Source organism: Lactuca sativa, chromosome 6 (assembly GCF_002870075.4).
Source record: "Lactuca sativa cultivar Salinas chromosome 6, Lsat_Salinas_v11, whole genome shotgun sequence".
Taxonomy (NCBI): Eukaryota; Viridiplantae; Streptophyta; class Magnoliopsida; order Asterales; family Asteraceae; genus Lactuca; species Lactuca sativa.
In genome coordinates, this window is record NC_056628.2 from 13,093,283 (window position 1) to 13,111,334 (window position 18,052).

Genomic DNA, 18,052 nt, shown 5'->3' on the forward strand with positions numbered 1-18,052 from the left:
GAACTATGAAGCGCCATTTTAGATAAGTGATCATATAATCCTCTGTTCTCATGATATCAGCCGGACAAATACATGGAACAACGTCGTACTTATTGTCCAGCAGTTTGTTTCCCGATTTTCGATTTGTTTGACAAAGAACTTAATTGAACACATCAATATAGTTCTGACCGGCCGGTACATAGGTCACAAAAAAATCATCGAGGGGCCCAGATATCACTTCTATTTCTAGAAGGAACAGATAAACTTCGACTCATATGCTTGTTCTACTACTTGTTGAATTGTACACAAAGGCATGTTTTATAACATCAAGTTACTGATGCGTTTACGTGCAATCAATGCACAACCAACTCATAGGTAACAACTCATATCTCTAGGTTTGAAGATTTATATGATATTACCGTCTCATGATCACTCGAGATAAATTCCATGAAGTGATACAAGTGAGCGTGGGTTTATTCCAATACTCATAACTTATGAGCACTCATGAATGTTGTAGCAACCATTGCTATGACTAAACCCATTTAGCCATCTACAAACTCGATTCATGACAGTCTTGATTCATACCTACTTCCAACATATGAACGATTGTGGAGTGTTTAAATAACTTAGTCATTCGGAAAGAATAACCTAGCTATTTTGGAAGTCAAAACATGCAAAGTGAAACACAATAATAATCGAATCCAATATGGTCTCAGAACCCTTTTGAATATAAATAGAACCACCTTTTATTTATCACCATATTGATTACACATTATTCATTGTATAATGTTTCAAACAATCAACTTTAAGACTTGAAAAAAAAAACAACAGTCGTCCCATGCTCCTAGCATGTACACTTTGTTTTTCTAAACAATAGTTATGCCATACTCCAAGTATGCACACTATGTTTGTCTATGATCCTTACATTGTGATGTAGATCAATTGATCTACATCAAAACCTTGATTTTAAACTTTTATGCAATGTACCTCTTGTAATGATTATGCACCAAGTCACCAAAACCTTGTCACCAGTCATTACAGAGTATTCCAAAGAAGGTCAACCTCTATGGAACGGAAGTCTCATATTCAAAGTACATTGCTTTGAACATCCTTCTTGCATTAAGGTTTTCTAATCTTACATAGATTGAATAACTTCCACCTATGGAGACATTTCCATAGTCCCATTTTGACTATCACTTCCGAACAAGAGTTACTTCTTTTCAGAATATGTCAATATGGTCCTTTCCGATAACTTACATCATACTTCCAACTGTCCCTGAGCAACCAATCTTTGGCGAACCTCAGATTTGTCCTCGACAATTGCTTAATCACTTTAGTCATATCCAGTTCTATACTTTTCCCTTCTCAATGCCTTAAGCATTTGGAAAATTTAGAAAAGATGAATATTATAGCACATGCAATCGATCCTATATCCGAAGCATATGGGACACGATTCATGATGTTTGACATAAAGACATGACACTAGACCAGTCTTTTGCTACAATATTTTTTATTTGTCATGTTTTCAAAATTTAACTATGAAGGGGGATGTCGTAGTCATAATTGAATTTTGATAACGCAATATATATAGAATTTCCTTAAGTCGAACCATTCAGACATAAAATTCATATATATGTCCTTGACTAAAGATGATTAAAATCTCAATCTAAGCTTCTAGAATTGAAATGAAGTATAATTTCTTCTCCCTTAATTATAGCAAAACGACTTTTTCAACCCCTGCAACTTCATGAATTGAAACTTTTGTTTTTCTATAATTAACATTGCTAGCTTGCAATACTAATCATAATTATCATGCTCCCACTAACATGATGATTATTAGCAAAACACTTATGCTCCCACTAGCTCTGACATATTTCTAGAAATCTGTTGGACTTCTGAAATTTAGATTCATACACCCTTTCTTAGATAGCTCACATGTGTGTCTAATCAATTTCAAGAACTATGAAAAGGGATGTCGTAATCATAGTCTCAATTTCTTAGACCTTTGTCATTTCTCACAAGTCCATGTTAGTGTGCCGGTTAACCACACACACTCCACTAACGACTTTTGAAAATGCGAATAACACAATTGATATCTACCTAAAATCTACTTAGTGAAAGCGTTTCCTCACCATCATTTTCATGAATCGGAGAGAAACCTTATGACACTTAGATTTTATAGTGTATGAGTTCCTATCCATGTGAATTTGTCAAAACCATAATCACAAGATAAGGTTAGTGACAAATTCAGCCTTACATGGATTAAACTTGTTCAATCTTAGTTTCTTGTCACCTTGGTAGCACAAGGCCAACCAATGCTTCCAATTTGATCTCTGATAACTCACATGCAAATTCAACTTATTTGAAGTAGGTACAGAAACAAGGATTATGTCAACACGATAGGTTGCAAACCATAAGTTGTGTGCTAATGATAAATTACAGGTTTTACTCTTGACTAAATCTTGAAACTCTTTCAGGATCTTTAAGGCTCCCACTGTCCCCTTAACATATAAGTTTCCCCAGTCAAGAACCATTCCTTGACAAAACAAATATTCAAGGGATAGTGCGGATTCTTATCAAGACTAACACTTCACACAATTGGTCTTAGTTGGTCTTTGTCTCATCCAAGACATCACAGCTTACCAATCTCAAATGTACAAGGGTAGAAACATTCTACACTACATTTGATAAGTGTTTTAAACCTTACTTTATGTCACTCAATGTTACAATCTTGGAGTATGACTCTAAGAATTGTTTTGGAACGAAGTATGACTCATCTTCTCGATCTTAACCAATCCAGCAATTCATGACCTCTCTTCTTATCCATAACAATGCACTAAGACGTCCTTAGAGTATGAATTTGTGATATGGTTTCATAATCATTAAGATGATCATGAAATACGATACTAAAGTACTCTCCCATCCTTTCAGATTTGAGAAACTTTTATCTTTCTGCCTAATTTGATTCTTGTCATTTGGTTTGTCATACATTGTAACCTTTCCAATGTTACAGAATTATACTTAACCTTATAAGTATAATCATATTTACTAATCTTTAGTAAATCATGACAAAAAATAATCTTTGTGGTGGACCTTGACCAGCGCACACCCAGTGTACCTAATTCCTTAGTCCTTCAATTGGCTCACATATACATGTGATCAAAGAATTAGTCTTAATTTTCAAATATGAAAATTCTCATTCATCATACAATACAACTTGTATGATTCCAAGTTTCTGTCCAATTGAAACTTGGGTGATGAAAAACTTTCTTCATTTGGTAAATTCAGACACTACCACAAATGAAAGAATCAAATCCACTTTCCAATATTGCTATTACTAGAAACATATAAGCAACAATTTTCCACAGATGCCATTGTAAGGATATTTTTAAAATAAATAAAATTAAAACCCTTTTTTTTCTTTTATTTTAAAACTTTGCGGAAAAACTTATCCTTACAATCCACATGAAAACCTTGTTGTTATCTATTCATAAGCAATATATTATAACTCTTAAGCAACAGCTCAAAATTCTGATTGTCGAACCATGCGATCGAAACCCACCTTTGCAATCAGAATCAACATATACTTACTTTAAGCTTCCTATCTTTTCTTTGATTCTTAAAAACATCAGCATGTGACCCATCCACATTATGTAATAAGAATCTCCAAATAGGAACTTAATAGAGTTAGACAGTGGACCTTACCCGAAGTAGAGTCAAACCTCTTGACTTGATCAACCTTATGACCTTTCAGGTGAATAGGGCAGCTTCGCAACCAATGCCCCTTCCTTTGGCAACAAAACACATGGACCCTTTGGTAATGGCACATGAGACTATCTCAGACTTAGCCTTTCTCTTTACCATTTGGTTAACCGAGTTGACTATGGCCGATCCCTTTCCATTGGGAAGAGAAATCCTTTTCTAGATATCCAATGCTACCATTGTCAATGTCCATGTAGACTTGGGAAGTTGTTCTTTTAATCAAATTTGCTTTACTGGTGTTCCAAATCATTGCTGATTCCACAACACCAAGAAAAAAGATAACATCATTAAGGGTCATGTCATAGTCTGCCTCATAGTAGTCCCAAAGAGACTCACTATGTTACTAAGAAAGTGATTGAACATCCAACTTTCACGAGACTTTGACACCCAACTCTCCCGACTTGTCAATATGTGACTTTATCTTCAAGATGTGAGCACACGTAGACTATGCTTGCCAATAGGGATTGAGTGACTTTAAACTTTTCAAGAACTTGTGGGTGAGGTAGAATAATTGGAGGAGGTGGAGGAAGTGAAGCATGATGTTGAGGGACACCATCTTCAAGAGATTTGGGAAGATCATAGTTGTCTGAACCATACATCTATAATGGGAGAAAATCAAGTTAGTTGATTCAAAGTCCTTAATATAACACCCAATATGAAATATTAAGGCTAGGACCCAACACAATATTTTATAATTTGGAAGAGGGATGCCGTAATCCAAGCTATAAAATATTTGAAGGTAGGCGAATGACGATTCACCAATTTCCACCATGAAAAACGAAATAATTTATTAGGTTTTAATTGGATTTGAAATTCCTAGATCTTTTGAGATTCATTGAACTTTTCAATGGCATGTTTCAATCTCGAGTGTGCCCTCTCAAATTTTGTGACTGGGATGCCGAGGATCACAAAACAAGGTGTGAATAACCATACCAATTCACTTGGTACCCTTAATATTATCACCCAATCAATGTGCCTGTTAACCACACACGCTCCATTGATCTATGACAAACATTAAGTCACCCTTCGTAATCCTTACTAGTCCAAGTTAGTGTGCCGGTTAACCACACACGCTCCACCAACGACTTGGTAAGGTACAAAGTGTGAATTCCATGGGCTAGCACCAAATTCACATTTTTCCTAAAGTAACTAAGATTGGGAATTAAATAAAACATTTAGTTACTTTATAATAATCATTATACTTTTAATGAGAATTTAAAGTCATTGTCCTACCCGTTCGGCTAACGACCCTCCACCAGTCAAGCAAGCGGTGGGTGAGAGTGGACACTCATTAAGTCGCCATTTTATAGGCAACAACCTTATACCCACCTTATAGACCGGCTTCGTGAATGAGGCCTACTAACGGTAAAACGACTTGTTCTTATACATATATATAATAATTAACCATTAATCTTATAATAGTATAAGGGTAGGATTTTAACTTTTAAAACTTCTAGCGTATGGAATTAAAGTTTGTGTGAGACTTTACAAATTCCAAAACTTGAGGGCAAGTTTTGAACAATTCATAAACTTTTGGATATGCATAACTTATGAGTTTTAATTAAGTGTTTAATACTTTTAATGAAGAGTCTCTTGGAAATCCATAACTCGAGGACAAGTTATGAAGTCCATAAAAGCATTTATTAGAAAAACTCTTCTAAAGTGTAACTTATGACTTCTTAAAAAAAACATTTAAAAGAAAAAACTTTTGGAATTCCATAACTTGAGGACAAATTATGAATTCCATTAAAACACATTAAGATCAAGAATTAACTAACAAACAATTTGCAAATAATTCCTATGATCTAACAAAACTCATATGAACATGAACATCCACATCAACAATTTCAAGAATCATATGAACACATATAAACTTGAAATTTTGATTATAACTTTGAAATTGGTCCACCATCATCATTACCACATCAAAAACAGGTTTTATGAGTCCAAAACAGTTTAAGGTAATGATTCTAGACCAATTCCAGCACCAAAACTCGAAGATATGCTATCTGGGGTTCAAACTCGTCGAGTGCATGAACCAACTCGCCGATTTGGATGAATTTTGTTTTGGACTCGTCGAGTCCCTTCATGGACTCGACGAGTCTGCTGTGCAGACAGCACATAAACTTCGATTTTCAGCAATCTGCATCAAATATTCAAGAAAACAAGCCTAGGCTCTGATACCACTGTTGGGCTTTGAGCAATCTAACACTTCCTAAGTGTGCATGCAACCCTAATAAACCTTGGATCTATGTTTTCTTCTAAAATACATGCAAATAATAACTTCCAAGGTTTCTTCCTAACTAGCATAGCATAAGGATTATGAATCATAAAAGTACTAGTAGAAATACATACCTTTTGATGATGGTTGATTGTTTGGAGTTTGAGAGCCAAGCACCAATAGTGTGAATGCCTCAAATGGAATCACAAATCACCACAAACACTTGGAAAACTTTGAGAGAGTAGTATACTTTCTTGTGGAATCGGCCACCACTAAGTCTCACACTACTAGTGTCCCATTTCTTGCATCATATGCTTCTTTATATAGTGTGCATGGTTAGGGTGAAACCCTAATAACCCATGTCTTTTCCTTTCCAAGGATCCATGGGTTAAAAGCTCCATGGACCATCCATGGACTTCCATATTAGCTTAGCCCATTAACAAATGAGTATTAGCCCACACTATATAAAATATAATAGCCCATAATTTAATCAGTCTTCTTTTTAATCTCTAAATTAATTCATAATTAATTTAAGACTAAAACTAATTAAATAACATGACTTCATATTAATATATTATAACTTATAATATATTAATAAATCGTAAGTATACAATTCTCATAAAATTATCCATAAATCGTTTGGGTGAAGTGCAACCCAAATGGACCATGCCGGGCCGGGTCAAGTATGTACCAAATAAGTTATGGACTTAGACACCTTATCCAACACCTTGCACTTCGGGGGCATCCTCTTTTGCAAAACCCCAGATACATGTTCCCCAATTGTTACGACTTGATTTCCTTTTAATTTCTTTTTAATACACAAAGATCCTTAAGGAACCTTGCATATCTAGGTACCTGCTTGATGGCCTCAAGGAGTGGAATGTTGATTTGAACTCTCTTGAACATTTGCATGATCTCATTTAGGGGTGTCAATTTATGACACGACACGACAAAAATACACGACACGAAACGAAATTGGGACGAAATCAAAATTCGAATTCGTTTTCGTGTCGTGTTCGTGTCAAATATAAAAAAACACGATGTCGTGTCGTGTCGTGTTCGTGTTTACAAATCCACACGAAATTGACACGATTGAGCATGTGTTTGTCGTGTTTTTCATTTTTATCGTGTTATATATGATTAAATATGAATTAAATAAAATAATAGTTATATCATATTATCTTTGTCGTGTCGTGTCGTGTTGTCGTTTTTTAATTGGTTCGTTTTCGTGTTAGTGAAATAAAACACGACATCGTGTCGTGTTCGTGTTACAAAAAACATTGCCGTGTCGTGTCGTGTCAGACAAAAACACGACACGATGGCACGATTTGACAGGCCTAATCTCATTCTCCTCCCGTTCTTTCTTCATTCTCTTTAATCTTTCGGGAAATGGAGCAGGTGTGGATTTAGACTCAGTGATGAAGGGCTTCTTTTCGATTGTTTTCTCTACCTTCTTCTCTTCTTTGGCTGCCTCTTCGACCACTACTTCTTCTTCCTTTATATCAACCGACACTTTTGGACCATCATAACTCTTTCTGCCTGTCAATGTGATGGCACACACGTTGTGCCTTGGGTTTCTTTCAGTTTGTGCAGGTAACTTTCCTTGAGATTCTAATTTTCTTACGGAAGTAGCAAGTTGTGAAACTTGTTTATCTAATTTCTTTATGCTTGCTTTTGTCTCTTGTTGTAAAGCTTGTGTACTAGTTGCCAAACTCTTCACTATGTCCTCTAAGGACATACTTGATGAACCTGATTGTTGAGGAGGGTGTTGTGGTTGCCTTGGCTGAAAGTTTTGTGATGGAAAAGGTGGTCTTTGTTGGTATTGATGTGGTTGACTTGGTTGATAATTTCCTTGTTGACTTCCTCCCCAACCTTGATTGTTACTCCATCTTTGATCACCCCATGGCTGCTCATATCCCCTTTGATTAGACCCAAGAAAACCTCCCATGGCGTTTGCTTCTTCATAATCTTCCTCTTGAAGTTGAGGGCACATGTCGGTTGGATGCCCCACTTGAGTACAAATACCGCATGGGCAGGGTGTGGGCTACACACCTTTGTCTTTGGCTAGCATCATAACCACTTTCGTAAGCTCGGACAATTGAGCGTTAATTTGAGGAGTTTGGACCTCCTTTACACCTCGGGGTGCATCCGTGTACCATTCTTCATCATGGCTTGAATGTTTGGAATCTTCAGCCATGTTCTTGATTAGATTGCGGATTTCAGTAGGAGTCTTGTCGGGTAAAGATCCGCCACTGGAGGCATTAAGAAGCCTTCTTTCCATTGGAGTCATTCCTTCAATGAAATATTGGAGAAGCTAAATGAGTGAATTAGATTCAGATTTTGTAAGGACTCCAATTTCATGTATGACAACTTAGCAATGTGACTCAAAGATGACACAATATTCGTTCAATTCTATCTAAGTTGGTACTTGAAAGTGCTAATAAGCTTTAACACTTCCCATTCACCATATTAATTAACCAAAACAAGCTCATTTATTAACACTAACCTTATTAACCTAATCTAAATAAGCTCTTAGAATTAGATTATAAGATTGCATGAAGCTTTAAGTGAATGTTCCCAACAACACCCAATACTCCTCATAAGCTCGGGAGTGTAAAAGTGTATGAATAAGATTTACACTAAATTCATTCAATAGAGGTCAATTTAATGCTTGTTACTTGTTCAATTTCACAAAACAATTACATATTTTGTAAAAGAGATAACTTAAATGACCTAACCCTAATTCAAATGGCCAATAAGAATCACAATTAGAATCAAACATTCGATTGAAGCAAAATCAAATTCATTAGATAGAAATTAAGAACAAACATCATGTCATATGATTGAAGTCACTACTAAGAAGTTAAAACATGAAATTGGAGAAACTAGGGTTCTAGCCACACATGGCTAGAACAAGATCACAAGAATAAAAGATGGAATTAAAGTGCAATTACAACTTACAAATACTAAAAATAATGTTTCCAAATGATTGCTAATCAAACCATTGCAAAAACCTTTGAAAATCCTCCTCCAAATGTGCTCTGATATGTTGTCTTCTTGTAAAAATGGCCCTTAACCCGTAATATGAAAGATAGGAAAAACTGCCAAAAGTTGGTTTCTGGGTCGAACACGGCCCGTGTTAGACATAGAGTAAATCTGACACGGCCCGTCAACATAGTTCGTGTTGGACATTGAGTAAAACTGACACGGCCCGTGTTCAGCATGGTCAACAACTCCCATTTTGGTCAACACGGCCCGTGTTGAATTTTTAGTGTAAATCCAACACGGCCTGTGTACCCCTCTGACTCCGAATCCAAACTTGATTTTTCCAACTTTTTCGTTCTTCGCCCGATCATCCTGAAATCTTCACCAATGCTTCCCGACACTTCCTAAAGCGTGCTCCAACCTCCAGTTTACCTGAAAAAGACATGAAAATGTGCAAATAAGGTTGTTCTAGAGACTAGCATGAAATATGATGAAATGCAAGACAAATGAATGACAATTATGCTAAACAGATGCATGAAATGGGACTAAAAGGTGCACAAAATGCACCTAACACTGAGGATGGAATCAACACCAGTAGTGGAAAGTAGTTGGTTGCTTATAATGTTATCCGGAGTTTCGGAAATCATGGTTTTCCCAATCATTTGGAGTATCACAAAGGTTTCGGATGTGTGATCGGATTTGGAATCCATAAGTTCTTAGTTACTGTTCGGGATGTGAGAACTATGACAGCTCGTTTAAGAGGAATGGAACTTAGAGAACCCACAAGGGGTTCAAAGGATGTTTAAGACTAAGTTGTAAGAATGGATTTCGAGGAAGAAATCTAATTTAAGTGGAGGAGAGTTGTAACGCCTGGTTTCTCATATCCTAATTATGAAGTTATTGCCATTTTTGGGTTGGCCACAACATGGTGAATGGATCGCCACGACGTGACAACGTGCATGATACATTCTTATCATTAGTGCCTCCCACGATGTGACAACGTGCATGATACATTCTTATCATTAGTGCCTCCCACGGCGTGGCCATAGGGCACCACGACATGGCGACAACTGTTTGAGCAAAACCCTAATTTTCGGACTATAAGCCATATTTAAAGGAAGTGGTAGCTAGGGTTTCACTCCCTTATCAGACTCCATCACCCCCCAGCACTAAGAAACCCATTCCCAAGCATCTTTTGTTTTTTGTGAGCTCATTTTTGTGCTTTTAGTGATCTTAGAGGAAGAAGAAGGAAGTGTGGTGCAAGACTCGGCAAGAAATTCATCTCCATTCCTTGTGTTCACTCTCTGGACCTTTGGTGAGCTTTCTAGTTCCATTCTTGTTGGATTATCTTCATAGATCTAGATTTCTATCATATTTTGGACTCTTGTTTGTATTTGGCAAGATAAAAGGGATAAATTTTGCAACTTTATGACTCTTAAGGATCCCAAGAATATTATATCTCATGGATTTGAGATTTGGTTGTTTTTTGACATCCATGCATGAATTTTGATCACCTTTATACCCATTTTGACCTAATTTGGGTTCTACATATTTTTTGGGTATGCATGTCTATAAAGCTTCCACCTTTATGATAGACCAGGTATTATAAAACCCTTCTGGAGTGGTTAGGTTAAGGACTTTTCAGATTGAGGACTTATTGGTTAAGAAATTGTGGTTTTGGCTTTACTTTGGACCTAGGGTTTAAGTTTGGACCTTTTGGATGGTCCTTAGGGGTAAAGCTATAAACTTTGTCCTTCTAGATCATGTTTTGAGTGAGATCTGAGCTTTGTAGCTTGAGAGATTGTAGGAAACAACTTAATCATTTACGTTGTTTGGAACCCCATTTCCACGACGTGGTGTCAGGTCACCACGGCGTGGCGCCTGTGGGTCATATCGTCTGTTTTGTCCTTTAGGGACCATGACATGGTGAAGGACCACCACGATGTGACAAGTCAATGTTGACCACTGACTTTTTGACCAGTTTTACTTTTTGTCAAACTTGTGTATAATTGAGCATTTAACTAAGGATTTATCTTATTTTGGCTTTAGGAAGCTTGAGTTTACTATTTTGTTGCTGAGGTAACGGGTAGAGCTGATATTCAGAGTCGTGACTTATTCTGCTAATGGTTCATACTGAGAGGTGAGTCTCATCCTAATGTTTAGCGGGTCGAAGGCACCAATGCCAATCCATGGATTATGGTTATTATTATGCTAGTTGTATGTGTGACTCTTGCATATGTTGTATGTGTTTGTATGTATACCAGGTGGGGCCTGATGAATGTACTAGGCGGTCCTGATGTCAGGTGGGTCCTGATGAATGTACTAGTCGGGGTTTGATGAATGTACCGGGCAGAGCCTGATGTATGTATGTATGATATGTATGGTATGTGGTATTTTGTGGAACTCATTAAGCTTTGTGCTTACGGTTTTCTGGTTTAAACATTTTCAGGTACTTCCAGTTTTAAAAAGAAGAGCATGGCTTGATCACACTGCATCTCCTGAAGATTTGTCCCACAATGATTATTTATCATTTTACTCTGATGTTTTGAAAATACTTTTACTCTAATCGTCTTTTTGGAGAAGATATGAATGATTTTGACTTATTAAAAATGAAAATTTTACTCGGTATTTTGTGACTTTACAATTACAAAAAATGATACATATAGTTTTCAATTCGATTTTAGCCTAAAGCATTACAAACAACAACATATTCAACTCAAATTCATGCTCCCACAAAAGAAGGTCACAAAAAGCCAATGATTGGAACAAAGCACACACCATCTTTCTAATTGTTAATTTGTTATACTTGTGGTATTATGTAAACTAACCATTATATATTAAAAGATTAAAAAACTATAATATGTTTGTATAAACAATGTCATGTTCGCTTATATATAGTTTAATCACAATAAGAACTCAAAAATTGTTTAATGGTTAATCTCTTAAGAATATAAATATTTCTGTATTTTAAAGATTTTGATTATATTTAGAAGTAACAGTTGTAAACAAAAAAAATCTAGATGCATGTAGACATACAATTCCAATTTTTGCATTTAAATAATATGTTTAATTATTATCATCGCAAATTAGAGTGATTAATTTATAATAAAAGTACAAATTCAATAATTTATCAATAAAAATGATAAAACATTAAGGTTAGATTGATTGAGGAAATTAGCACATGGTAGGAACTAGGAAGGGACAAGGAAAGAAAAGAGCAAATTTGGGTGGGACTTCATGTGAATACAATCATGAGAAGAAAAGATTTTCTAATTAGTGGGAGTGGAATCAAGTCTCCATCATCATACATCTTAGTAGATTCTTCTTATGTGCTCTCTTGTTCGCATTTCGTTCTTTACTAATAAAATCAGGCCAGATTAAAAACTTATTTTATGTGCTCTCTTGAGAGTTACGTATTCATTTATTTGCATTTATGGTCCCTAAAATATAGTTTCTTTGCGTTTTATCGTCCCTAACCCAGTAGCTTCGACCACATTAAAAAGCTGATCCAATGAGTTTAAGCAAAATAACTAAATAATATCTGGTTTAGTGGTATTATTGTAGCGTTTGAATAGTAAAAGAAGAAATGAAAAGGAACATTACAGATTTACATCCAAATAAAAAAAATTGTTTATTGACACTATAAAACATTAACATACTCTCTCTCTCTCTCTCTCTCTCTCTCTCTCTCTCTCTCTATATATATATATATATATATATATATATATATATATATATATATATATATATATATATATATATATATATATATATATATATATATATATTAGGTTATAACCCGTGAAAACCACAGTTGACAAAATAAAATAAAATAGCCACTATAAAAATCATAATCATTAATTTATAAATTACCAAACAATTAAAATGGTACAACAATAATATTGAAAATGAAAAAACATGAAATTAGTATATTACATGAATAGTGCGTGTCAAAAATATTACACAAATGGTTAAAAACACAATGTGTAACATGCACATCCTAAATACAATTTACAGAATATGTCCATGTTCAAAAAAATGGACAAAAAGGGAAGAAATGACATTATTTAAAAAAAATATTTATACTAATTGTTTAATTATTTTTAAATTTTGGTATACAGATAGAATAGTTAATGTCAACATTTTTAACAGCTTAAAGTTGGATTGCTAAACGATTTCATGAGACACCATGGACAATCATAAGGGTCGTTATGGATATCAAACAATATTATAACATGATACTTGCATTTAATGTTACACAATTCGGAGACGTTACACAACTTCAAGCAAATCAAAGGCCGAAGCAATTCTGCTATATTTACATATCATATAATTTGTTTTACACATATATTCAAGCAAATCAAAGGTTGAAGTAGATGTTTCAATACACTGCTATAATTGGCTAGATATTTCAAAGCATAATGACTTAATAATAAATTTATGAGATATTATGCATGAATCATTAGACTTACCAACTGGACCATTAATTAATGGCAAAATAACTATTTTGATATCGTCTTTTATGTGTCTTTCAAGAAGCCCAAAATCAAACATAATCATGAAAGTATGAAAAAATTGTTCAGAAAATAGTTTGAAGTAATAGAAACATGAGATACATACAGGGCCCATACATAGAAACGAAAATTGAGAAGTAGCATTACATAAGGATGAAAGTAGAATGTTATAAATGATAGATTTTTCAAATTCATCATCTTTATAAGAATATTTTAAAAATACAATGTTGTGAGAATAAGAAATGGAATTATGATGTTATAGTAGACAAATAAATGAAAGTGTGTTGTTATTTCTTGCACTTAGGCATGTTTATAAATAAGAGTAAATACGAAATACAATTGGAATGCTTAGTATTAGAGAAATGAAAACAAAGTTGGCCATATTTGATTTTTTTTTTAACTTAATGATATACCATTTGCAAGCGTTGAGGTAAAAATCAAAAGACAGAAAAAATGGGTTGTAAACTGTATGAGTCGGTTTTCTCCCATGCACTCATGTTTCCACCATTACCAATAAATAATCAGATTATATAACAAAATTAGCTAATAATATATTGGATGCATATAGAAAATATGAATTAAATCAGACTTTAATGGTTGTTGAAAACAAATAAAAGTTGTTATATTTATCATCAATGAGATCATTAGACTTTAAACGTTGGTTGCTACTTATCATCTTTTTGACCAAGAATCACCTTATATGAGCTCTTAAATTTTGATTATTTTCTTTTAGCCCTTCAATTATCTTGTTATCGTTATCTTTAAGAAACAATATTGGATTTAGCGTTAAATAATATATGTAGGTGGAGTTAGCAGTACCCAAGCATAAAAAATGGGGAAACCAAACATTTCATGATATTAACCGTATAACCAACATTAAAAAGTATCAAGTCAAAGGTCAACACTCTGGTCAAATTCAACATTTGGGTCCAAGTCAACATTCTGGTTGCCTCAACTCGCCGAGTTGGTCCATCAACTCGTCGAGTTCCATGATCCATAAAACCCTGAAATCTAGATCCTACTCGTCGAGTTCTTTCATGAGCTAGTTGAGTTCCCCTTCATATAAGTCGAGGCATTTCACTCACAACCCACCGAGTTCTTCCTTAAACTCGTCGAGTTCCTCTTCATATCAGTTGGGACATTTTGCTCTTAACTCGTCGATTTCATCCTTAAACTCGTCAAGTTCCTCTTCATATCAGTTGGGACATTTTGCTCTTAACTCGCCGAGTTTATTCTTGACTCATCGAGTTCTTTGACATTCAAGTCCATAAACACGTCCAACTCGCTGAGTCATCTTCTAAACTCAACGAGTTTGCTTGGTATCAGAAAAGGTTGGGGGGCCACGACCCAACTCACCGAGTCATATGAACAACTCGTCGAGTCCCCCAAAGTCCAAATCCATACAATCGGGCTTAATTCATCTAAAACATAGATCTGGCCTCCTAGGGTCGATACACGTAAAGTTACAAACTTTACGTTCATGCATGGGCTATCTAGCTCAAAATCCCTAAAAAGTGGTTCATATGATGCATGGGACTACCATGGCCATAAAGTTGTGACCTTTATGTCATGGAGTCCCTCAAAGTCTCTGGATCTGAAGTTATTACACCAAAACATGCTTACCTCCATGAATGGTTCCATAATATGCTCCATATGGCCCTAAACTACCTGATGAAGAGATCTAGTAAACAAATAGACAAGGTACAGACTTTATACCTCAAATGAACTGGAAATGAAGTTCTTCTTCTGGATCCAAAGCTCTTTCCTTCAACCATACACTTCTAGCTTCCACTCCTTCAAGAAAACACCAAATAATCACTTTTACACTCACACACACTCACAAAGCTCAAGATCACGATTTAGAGTTTTGGAGTATGGGAGGCGACGAGGAAGCCACAATGGGGGTGGTAAGGTCTTTAAATAGGGTGCAAACCCTGAAAATTAAGGTTTCACTTTGGCAGCCTTAAGTGTATAAAGATTTATCCATGTTATTGCATGTAAAACCCATCAGGATAGACTCGGGAGCAACGAGTCAAATATGTAAAGATCACTCCAACCATGTATTTTCCCGCCAAAAACCCACTGATGACATCATGATCATGTAGATATCGGTTGTGTCCAATAACTACCATGTTTTTGCATGATTTTTGGTTTAACCGATTTTAACCACTTTTTCCTCAAGTATATATCAGATATGGATGTTCCCAAAAAACGATTGAACATTCATATACTCAAAATTATATCATAATTTCTCTATCTTTTAAGAACACATGAAGCAATGTATTTTGTGTTTTCAATTCGAATTAGACATGTAATTCGAATTAGTTTATTCTTGGATTATCCCACTTCTGAATTCGTGTACCCCAGACAAAATGGACGAATTATAGATTTTTGAAAGTGTTTGATAAACATGATCCTTGAATCTATCCAAGGTTGTTTTTATTGTTATTTTGATCCCTTATTTTCTAACAGCGTAAACATGTATCCATAGCTATGCTTGCAACATAGCGAATAGAACAGAAAGGATGAAGTATGGACCGAAGAAGATAAAATTACATTGCTAACAATTTAGTTTAATAAATTTGTTTATGCTTGATCTTTTCTTTTATGTACGTTAATAGGCTATTTGTTGTTTCGTTTTTTTAATATTTTATCTAATTTGGAATTTAAACTACTATTCCGAGGACTATATTAAATTCTTATTGCTTCAAGATGATTAGAAGAATCATGCATTAATGTGAGTAGATAGTTTTAGTGCTTGGCTCGTTTTAATATTTTTATTATTTGCAACCTTTTTTCAATATTCAATGTTCCATCTATTTGGGGAAGTCTTAAGGTCTAAAGAACATATTTTAAATCTTCCATCTACTCGGTGTAGTTTTTGTGTCACAAAATTTTCTCCTTTATTCATCCTTAACCCCCTTGAAATTCCAAAAAAATTGGTTTGATTCTTATATATATATATATATATATATATATATATATATATATATATATATATATATATATATATATATATATATATATATATATATATATATATATATATATATATATATATATATATATATATATTAATTAAAGTTTAAAAGAATTTTACATTCATTTTACATAATGCCTCTTATTCTGTTTGCAAGTCAGATTATTTTTTAAAAAAAAATAAAGGCTTTTTTATTTTATTTTATTTTTAGTAGATACACGTTGGAAACGAATCAAGAAGGAGATGACGATTCTTTCAAGAATTTCAAGAATGTTTTTTTAAGGTTTTTTTTTTTTTTTGATGTATTTTAGTTTCTAATTGTATTTTAAATTCATTATCATCAAAATATTCTCATAAAAAAGTAAACTCTATTCTGTAAGAATATGTTTTACATTAACATCTTTACCATTCAAATTTTATGTTATTCGACCCATTCTTAGAGATTGATTCATGAATGATATGATATGATATTTATACTTACTGTTGTTCTTAGTTCCTTATATTCGTTCTTACTTTTGTAGTTAGTTTCTTATGGTTGGTACTTTTATAGAATGTTATTCTAACAGAATAAAATTGGTTATGATTAAAGATTACGTTAGAATTAAAACAAATTAATTGAAAAAATGGATTTTTAAAATTAATAGAATCAATTAACCCTTAAAATCCGATAAATTCTTTTTTTAAAATATAGTTTGATTGACTAAAATACACTTGCAATGAAATTTGTATGATTATATAGTAAATATTATCTCATTGTAATATCATAGACCTTCATATCATAGTGATTCATTCTTTTAATCTATTGGTTTAGAATTGTCATTATGATTACACAATAGATCACATTCACATTATAACCTATATATATATATATATATATATATATATATATATATATATATATATATATATATATATATATATATATATATATATATATTGCTAGGTTATAACTACATGATGATAATCGATGATACATAAGAAAATTGTTTAATATTAGCAAAGCATGTTTTTTGATTTTTTTTTATTATAAAAACTTAAATTTAAAAGTGGTTAAGGATGTGAAAAAAAACTGTTTGTTAAAAACCACATTTAAATACATATTACCATAACACCCTCTCATTTAATTTATTATCTTTAATTTATTGCTAATAAATTTAATTACCAAAGTACATGTGATTGATTTTTATAAGGGAAGTGATTCGTACACAATAGTTTTTTTTCATATACAACAATTCATGCATTATATAGTTGTACAATACAACATTTTAAAGCACCAATTGTTGTGTATGGAGAAAAACTGTTGTGTACGGATCAACTCCCTTTTTGGAAGATAAAATTTATTTTCACATTTTCGCAAAGTACATATGTTTTCGCATTAACATATATATATATATATATATATATATATATATATATATATATATATATATATATATATATATATAATGAGAAGGAGAGAGACCTAAGGCCGCCCCATGGGTTTGGGCAAGTTGGGCGCCCTAACTCCCCAATTGCCAAAGGGCCCCCATTTTATATAGTTATATAGGGTTATACAGTGACAACACATTAAGTTTAAGCCTAATGGACTAGTTTTCAAATGCCAAATACTCT